At 37.5% G+C, this 9,686-nt stretch overlaps 1 long non-coding RNA gene across 1 annotated transcript; it reads right to left on the bottom strand.

The window, feature by feature from the left end:
- Positions 1 to 2,783: 2,783 nt before the first annotated feature.
- Positions 2,784 to 8,424, bottom strand: LOC122217085. The gene is made up of 3 exons (XR_006201283.1): positions 8,343 to 8,424; positions 6,664 to 6,777; positions 2,784 to 2,898 (listed from the first exon to the last, which is right to left on the bottom strand). It is a non-coding gene; the product is annotated as an uncharacterized LOC122217085 (long non-coding RNA).
- Between the last annotated feature and the right edge of the window lie 1,262 nt (positions 8,425 to 9,686).

Raw genomic sequence — 9,686 nt, 5'->3', positions numbered from 1 at the left:
CCATCTTCATCCAGAACATGTCTGAGATCACATCCATGTGAAGGGACAGAATCAAATGAGAAATGTTCCAACCTCTCCAGAGAAAAGTGAAAGAAAATGGCAATAAAACTATTCAATGCAAAAAATTCAGATGCAAAAAATAATTGCACACCTAAAGAGCCTCTTGAGTTTTATCCAAATTCTCTTTTCTCTCTTCTTTCATCCTTTATATTTTCTTTTTCATTTTCTTACTTTAACTTTCCAAGTCCTAAAAATAAAATTTCTAACTTTCTAAAGTCAAAAATAGACAGAATTAATTGTTAAAGCCTGAAACAATTCACTCTGACTGCCTTTAGTTTTCACTTACCCAAGAAAACCTAGTTTTCAATGGATAAAGGCCACCCTTTCAACCAAGTTGGGGTGTCTCTGGAGCAAGGAATTGTGTTGATCGTCACCATAAAAATGCACAGGCAGAGGGCAGACAGGCAGATAGCTTTTGGGAGACTTGTAGACAAAGGAGGTGTTATGTGTAGTACAACCATTCACTGCAAAGGGATTGTTTAAGTGGAGATGGCTAGTGGACATTCACACAAGAGGGAGCCTTCATACGTAAATAAAGGCTGGCTGCCGTAGAAACCCCTCCATCTGTTGCCGCCCGTTGCCTGACTTCTAAGGCGCTGGCTGCACTAACTGAAAACATAGATGGATTTGTGCCCCACATGTTCACTTTTAGGAATCGCTGAGAGTTTTGTTTTTTTGGTTTTTTTTCAGGTAGGACCGGCCCCAGCTAACTCCCCTGCTCCTCCATGCCAAAGGGATATCCATTTGGGGGCTTTATAGCTGCTGTTGTCTTGTGACCATTAATTCTTGATGCTTTTCCTCACTGAAACCTTCCCCCTATTTGGATAGCTCTAACCATAAATACGGCTAGTGATTTGTTAAGCTGCTAAGCTTCTTTTACTTTAGGGCACAATTCAAAGCAAGGCATGAGTAAATAGATCTCCTTCCTCTGTAGAGAGAAAAAAAAAGAAATTGAGCATAGATGTGAGTTCTGGAGAGGGTACTGTTTTGGCCTTGCAAGCCCTGCTGTGCTCTAAAGGTATTAATATGTCCTCGGTTTCAGTAATTAGAGAGTAGAGGATCCTGGGCAATGGCAAACCAGCTGCATGAAACAATACCAGCCTCCACTTAGGTTTCCTTCTCCTTCCAGGCTAAGGCCAAACTCGAGGTGTCAAAGCAAAGGCAGACACAGATCATAAGCACTAATATTGCTGGAGTATGCACAGAAGTTTTGAACTGAAAACTGTTGGCAAACTGGCTTTACCCCTCCTCTCCATCTGATGGAGATAAGACAAGTATATTTGTCAGCCCTGTTTTGCACCTGAAGGAAACATGACACAAGTGTGCAAAATAATACATACAGTCTCAAAAAGAATAGCTAATGGACTCAACTCATCACTAATAAATTAGAGTTCTTTCTGTTAGGTCATACAAACTTGAAAATAACCACCTGGCTATTCCAAAAAACCTCTGTGCCTCCCACAGGACAATAAAGTGGTGGGGGTGGGGACAGATTCTGAATTCATGTTTATGCTGCCTAATGCTGAATCACATTCATGAGGTACTGTTGCCAGGAACTAAGAGATTTCCATTTATTTGCTGGAGGAAGACGGTGTATTACAAAAGCTGCATAAAGATAGAATCCAGAAATCAAAACTTTTTTCTGCAGTATCTCTCAATGCTTTTGATCAGGCCACCTGAACATACTCTGCCTTATATGAAATGTAAAGAAAGAACTGTCTTCTGCAAAGGAGAGTTCTGAAACTTATTAAGATATGTGTAGCAAACAGAGCTAATTGGTTTAAATTACTAAAGATCCTATTATCTAGCATCTGTTTATTCATACAATGATACTTATTGAATAAATGCAGGCAGTTATGGTTCTTTTTGATGCATTCTGAAACACCTGACTTTTATAGGGTGGGTAAATGAAGTTACTTAGCCCTGAGCCAGCTTTGGCTTCTAAATGAAAGCCAAAAAAGAATTAGCAGGGATGCTGGAAGTCACATAAACACAGCTGAAGAAAACATATTGTCTTGATTTCAGCTTGAAATCTGTGCTAAATTAGTAATAGGAAGTTTAGCAGCAATGCCTCATTTCTTAAAACATCAATTGTTTTTAGGTTTTATTGCAACCCTATTCACTTTTGTGGGAATGAAAATACTGAATACATTTTAAGCTGGACCTAAAAACATAATCATACATCCAAAAGATGCATTCACTAACCTTGTTTATGTTCTATTTTCTGGATAGGCAATAACCATGTTTATTTTGTTAATAGTTGATACCAATATTATAAACAAAAAACTGTTTTGAGATTTTTCAAAAATCCCCAATAACCTCTTAAAACATTTAGTGTTAAAGTACACTATGTAGATGTCATTGGAGTAATTTTAGGGTCCTAAAGATATTTTTTGACAGGGAACCCAAATCAGGATTTACATAATACATTTTGATCTTGTAAAAGGTACTCATAACTCTTGTGCAATTTCTGCTTGCTTTTTCAAGTTCACAAAAGCTAAGAAATGGGGGCTAATCCAAGATAAAAGGAGGAACAGAGTGATTGAAGTGTTCCTCTATTTTGGGGCACCTGGCTGGTTCAGTCAGGAGAGCATCTGACTCTTGATTTCATGAGTTCAAGTCCCATGTTGGTCATGGAGCCTACTTAAATAAATATATAAATAAATAAATAAATAAGTAAATAAATAAATAAATAAATACTTCTCTATTTTGATAAGGGCACTGGGTTAACATGCAACTGCCGCTGTTGACGTCAGCGTCACAAACTAAAGATGAACATGGGTGGGCTGCTCTTCAGATTCAGGTGACATTTTTACTTGTTAATGATGAATTCTTTTTCTGCAAAAGGAAGAAAAATTTCATTTTTAGTTTTAGGGCTTCAGGCCAAGAGAGATCTTTTCTTCGTTCTCTGTTGCCATGCTTTGACAAAAACAACAACATTCCTTCTTTTTCATATTTATCTTTGTATTTTTGTTAATATACTTTGACTTCAATCTCATTATGACTTTTGTACCTCCTACTAATATAGAGGAAAAATAGAGTCACTTAAATTAATGTGTGTTTTTAATTGTTTATTTTAGCCTTTCTCTTGAAACCCACATTTAAACTGAATCATGACTGGGAAAGGTACCAGGTTTCTTGGGTCTGAAGCTGTTAGCTGAGGATAACTTTGTGACTATGTCTCTACGGACATTTAAATTTTTTTTCTTTTGTTTGGGTGTGGTTTACTTTACCACTACCTGGTTGTTGAGTGAAGTAAACCTAGTCATTTGTTCCTAAAAGAATGTGGTTATTATCCACATCCTTAGACTACAACACTAGCTTCAAAAAAATGTCAGAGTAAACCAAAATCTCTGCAATAATAATTGGATCTGGATTTACAGAATGTATTTTGGTGACCCCTTCTTCCTATCAAGAGAAACATATGTGGTAAGAGATGCTTTTCCCCTTTAGCAGACAGAGGAATTGTTCCTACCTTGATGGGATGGTGCGATAGAGTAGAAAACCAACCAGGCATTAGAAAACCTTCTGATTAAGCCATATGCTGCCATTTAAGACCATCTCTTCTCCACCAAGAATCTCTTTTGTTATTCTTTTTAATTCCTTGACCACATCTTTGGAAAAAATTAAGTCTGCCAAATACATGGTATTTGCAAAGCAAAATTAAATATTTATCTCATTTTTCTGTAATAAACAATCTATACTGAGTATATACCCAATCAAATGAATATTCCACACAGCCCAAGATGACCATGTTACCATTCTAAGCAGCCAAAAAGCAACAAATTTGATGTTATAATTATCTTAGGTAGCTTGATTCTTGACTGAAGGTAACTGTATGATTTCCATTAGGCTTCTTGAAATATTTAAAATAAGTTCTGATTTTCTATTTCTATATTCTCATGCTCCACATGAATCCAAAGCCCAAGGTTGGGAACCACTGGCCTCATTTATCTGAACCTCAGTTTTATCTTCTTCAAAATGGAGGAAAATAATTGCTTCCAGGCTTACTTACCTCATGGTTGTTATAAAAAAGGAAATAAAATCACATGTGTTAAAGAGCAGTCATGTTTGTACTAGGTAGTCTCCCTCCTTGCCCACAGATTATTGGACCAGGAGTGGACACCTGTCTCATAGGACAAACTGAGCTCATCAGATCCTCTCTCATAAGATTTTGAACTACAACACTCAAAATCTCGTTAAGTGATGATGGGCACTTGCACTAAAAGGGCATAGAGAGTCATTCAGTCACTTATTCATTTCCAAAGCAGACACTAATTACCTGACAGAAATTAGGCACTGGGTTGAGTCAAGGATAGAGTCCAAATGAGCCAGAATGTATGGCAAGAAAAGCAAAGATCATGCATAATGCAAAATTATGGGGAGCAAGCATTAAGAGACTACTACAGAGCAGATTTGCAGACCTGAAGGCAGAACTGACATGGCAGACAAAAGCAGAGGGAAAGACCTGCTGAGCAGCTGCCTGACAATTTCCACCTTTCCAGAGTCCTATCTGCATTTCCTGCTCTTAGCTTCTGTAACATTCCCTGACATCCTTTTAATAAAACCCATGTTTGCTTAAGCTTTCTGTGTGGGGCTTGGTTCCTTACAAGCGAAGCACCCTAAGAGAGGTGGCATTGTTAATTTTTAATGTAAACTTGAAACACTTAAAAAAAATATATGATCTAAAAAGTAGAGATGTTTTAAGGCCAAAAGCATTAAGGTTAGTAATCAAATTCAGCTTTGTTCTTCTCTCCTACTACTGACATGGTCCCCCAACTTCTCACCCTAGAAAGTGCATGAATGGTTTGGAAGAAGGGGTTAGCATATCATTTCCCTGGGTCCCAACATTGGAGGGAAATGGGGCTAACTACCAAGTGACCCAGCCGACAAATTCCATTTCCGAGCAAACACATCTCCTCCAGCACAGGAAGATTCTGATTTTATTTAAATCCTGCTCAGAATTAAATCCCTGCAACATCAAACTGAAAGGAGAGCTGGGTGTGAGATGGAGAGAGAAGAGGCTTCCTAGACCAATGCGTCCTAATGAAATGGCATGCATGGGGCGACTGCTAAGTGCCTGGAAAGGGAGGTGGCAGGGGGCAGATCTGATGGGTTGCAGGCACCTGGGGGAGAAGCCAAAAAAGGCAGGGATTTATTGTGTTTGGTTGTCTTTCTGAACACATCTGTCTTTGAATCACCAGCCTGTGTAAATAGGTCAGGATGCAGATTTTGTGAAGAAAGTCATAACCAATTCAGTAAGGCTTCAGGGATTTTAAGTGATCATGGTCAAAATGTTCCTCTGGGCTGACTTGCCAATAGGCCCTAAAAAGTGATGGATTGTAGTTAAAATCCCTTTCAGGTCATAATGAGAAGGGGAAAGCAGGCTTTAAAGTTGTCTGCTCACTCTTAGCACTTTCTCATTCCTAGTTCATTGCTTGCTCCACTTCTGAAGGCTATCTCCCATTGTCTTAGGTTTCCAGTGTACTAGTGAAATCATATGTACCTCTCATAAAATTCTGATATGTCCAAAAAGTCACTCACATCTAAGCACAAATGACTGATGAGGTTACAGGTGAAAACACTCCTAGAATCATGCATTTTAACATAAGACAAAACTGACAAGAGAATTGCTCTCTTATTATAAGGGTTCAAGCATCTGTGAGCTGCAGAAAGATGTATAGAAGTGGGAAGGGATCCTCTTGAGGTTAATGTGAGGGACTGCACCTCTTCCAGTGAGGCAGCATCTGAGCAAACATCTAGCTACACTAGAACCTACTAGACACAGAGAATGAGAGTGACCAAGAATCACAGGAAACTGGCCCCCTGGCCTCACTCCTTCCCTACCCCCCCAGGTTGCCATTATGGTGGCATCTTCCAGAACTCCCCAGCAATCCACCAAGAAAGAAACAAACTCCTTGAAAAGCTTTACTATCAGATAAACTCTGGAAAATCACTAACATTCAGGTTCAGAATGCTGAAGGAAGACGGAGTAGTATTAAAGTATTTTGTTGATGTTCATCAATTGGCAAAATGTAAAAAACCATTGATTTTGAATGATGGGAGGTTCGCAGCAACTCCTGGCCCTCCTCCTTCCCATCCATGTTACCAGGAATCCCACCTCTCCCAAGTGTTCCCTCATCCACATCCACACTGCCATCACTTCCACTCCACCGCCCTCACTAATACACATAGTGTCCTTATACTAAAATCAAAGCAAGCATGTTGCTAAAAATCCATCCGAAGTATGAAGTTAGGATGAGGCAAGGGTCCAAATACTATGGGGGGAAAAATGAGCTAGTAATTCACATGCACAATTATAAGAGTGATTCACAAAGTGGGTACTGTGCTCTCCGGGGTTTTTGACTCATGAAAGCAAAATCTGTTTCCAAAGCAAGATAAGCCAGATCTTTATGATGCATGCTTTCTCACATATGACAAATGTTCAAAAATTAAGTCTATGTCTGAAAAACTGAAAAGTCTGTCACTGTAGTTTATGTTCCCCGGTAGGAGATGCAATTCCATTGTTTAGAGGCAAACGGAATAATCCTTTGCATGATGATTCTTTCAGAAGAGATTTGCTCTCATGTTCTTTGAACATACCTCCAATTGATTTAAGCATCCTGGTCAGGGGGGTTCACTTCCTCTTTAAGGCAAGGTGAATTTTCATGATGTAAGGTCACGAGAAAGAGTTTCCAAGGACAGCAAGTTATCAGTCTTCAAAAAAAAAATGGAAAGGAGATTTGGGTTTTGTTATTTATTTACATGAGGTCCAGTGCTAACGACCCTCTACCTCCATTATTCCACCTGTATAGTATTTGGGGGTTCTTTGGGGATAAACTTTTCTGCCCCTACCTTTAGCCACAAGGTAAAAGCAGAGTGACAGCACCAAGCCTTTCTGGCAAAGACTGCAGTTTGTTCTGGATAACACATATCAAACTAATATGATGCTGCGTACTCCCTTTATATATGATCTGCATTCTGGTCCTTATGGACCCTCAGCTGGTTTCCTTCTTTTCATTTCCCTATCCCTCATTGCTTAGAGTATTCTTACAAGGAGAACCTATACAACAAAGAGGGGAAACCCCAATACCATCATGTTTGGCACCACAACCATAACCACTCTGAAACCATTTATAAAAAGCCTATTATTCCATTTATAATCTGCTTTCATGATTGCTTTTAACTAACTCAAGGAGTAGCTGCACTAAGGTAGAAAGGTTTGTGACCCATCTGTTGAGTGTATAATTTCCTTTTCATTGGCTAGCAGAGCCCAATAAAAAAAATATTATTAGGTGCACTAACTCAATCAGCAAACAAATGACAGGCAGATGGTCTTCAAAAACAATACTGACCATGAATGCCACAGAGCCACAATGCGGGTCTCAGCTTTTTAGGCAGCCTTTGTCTGAAACACTCCACTGGGTTAAGTGATGCAAAATAAGACAGAAAGAGAGAAGCTGTGTGTAAATGAGGGAGAAGTTAACGGCCTCTGAAGTGCTCCATGAAAGGCTATGATAATTTTACTGGGAACAGGAAAAAAAAGGCATCTTAAATAATATCAGCTTGAAATGGTGCTGAAATCCAATAGATCACATTCACATGATACTTCTGTTCTCTTTATTTTAGTCAGAGTTATTTTCTCCAAAGGGCCCTTTATCTGACACAATTTTTTTAGGTTTTGTCTTAGCTGAATGATGCAATTTGGTGAGTAAAAGTTTTTGTTATGAGAGAATTTCACTGGGAGGAAGGAAGGAAAGAAGCTAGGAAGGAAAGGAGGGGAGGAAGGAAGAGACTTTTAGAAGCTTTTGAAAAATCAGTGAGGTCAGAAACTGGTATGAGTAATTTCAAAGTTATGAAGGATTTATATATATTATATATGTAATATATAATATATATATATCTTTCTATCTAAACAGTATAGTACATTGCTTGTTATATAGTCAGCTCTCAATAAGTTCTCAATGAAGATGACTTGTGCATGAATTAAATATATATATGTATATATGTACATATACATGTATATGTATATATATATATGTATATATGTACATATACATGTATATGTATATATACGTATATATGTACATATACATGTATATGTATATATACGTATATATGTACATATACATGTATATGTACATATATACGTACATATGTACATATACATGTATATGTACATATATATGTATGTGTGTGTGTGTGTGTGTATATATATATATATATATATATATATATATATATATATATATATATAATAGAGAAAGAAGGTATATAATAACCTTTAATGGTTAGTCATAGTGAGCAGGTAACTAGCTCCATGTTCTGGACAGCCCACCATTCTCAGGGCATGAGCTTTGGTTTGTCTGGTCAACAGTAGTTCAGGATATGAATTCAATAACCCACACGTCTTCCTTGTAAGTGGTGGCATGCCTGCTTTCTGTAATCTCTAGACCAGTATCCCTGAAAAAAAAAACACAACTATGTCTAGCTGACATATAAAAAGTGGTTTTTTTCTTATAAAAAGATGCAAGCTTGAAGTAAAAAAATTAAAAGTACAGAGAAAAGTCACTTAAATCCCACCACCTGGAATAACTCTTAATAGCATGTAATATATTCTCCCAGTATTTTTTTCTTTGCACTTGTTACACATTTGAAAACATTTCATTTTGCATTCTTTTTTACTTAGACTTATATCAAAGCTCTTTATAAATATTATCTTAAATGGCTGCATAATATTTCACTGTTTATGTAGGAGACAATCTTTTTAACATCTTTTTTTTAATATGAAATTTATTGTCAAATTGGTTTTCATACAACACCCAGTGCTCATCCCAACAGATGCCTTCCTCAATACCCATCACACACACACCCCCTCCCTCGCACCCTCCATCAACCCTCAGTTTGTTCTCAGTTTTCTCGTCTCTTATGGTTTGCCTCCCTCCCTCTCTAACTTTTCTTTCCCTTCCCCTCTCCCATAGTCTTCTGTTAAGTTTCTCAGGATCCACTTAAGAGTGAAAACATATGGTATCTGTCTTTCTCTGTATGACTTATTTCACTTAGCATAACACTCTCCAGTTCCATCCACGTTGCTACAAAAGGCCATATTTCATTCTTTCTCATTGCCACGTAGTATTCCATTGTGTATATAAACCACAATTTCTTTATCCATTCATCAATTGATGGACATTTAGGCTCTTTCCATAATTTGGCTATTGTTGAAAGTGCTGCTATAAACATTGGATAATCTTTTTAACATCTTAAGGAAACGTGTGGTAACCTCTGTGTGTGTGCTAGTTTTGTAAATTTGGGAAACAAATATAATCTTCTGAGCCTCAGTTTTCTCATTTGTAAATAGATATAATAAAAATATCTACAAAATTATATTGTTGTGAACATTGACTTAAATAATCCATTGTAAGAGTTTAGCACACTGCCTGATACACGGTAAGCACTCAATAAAAGTTATCAATGATGATGACTTGGGCATAAGAATTATTGTTCACATTTCAAAGAATTGCCTTAAGAAAGATTCCTAGATATGAAATTAAGGACAAAAGATTTGAATGTACATATGATCTTAATATATACCATAAAATCCTTCCATGCCCCACTGGCAATACATA

Source organism: Panthera leo, chromosome B1 (assembly GCF_018350215.1).
Source record: "Panthera leo isolate Ple1 chromosome B1, P.leo_Ple1_pat1.1, whole genome shotgun sequence".
NCBI classification, from domain to species: Eukaryota; Metazoa; Chordata; class Mammalia; order Carnivora; family Felidae; genus Panthera; species Panthera leo.
Note: the sequence above shows the minus strand (reverse complement) of the source record. Positions and strands in the feature narration are given on the sequence as shown.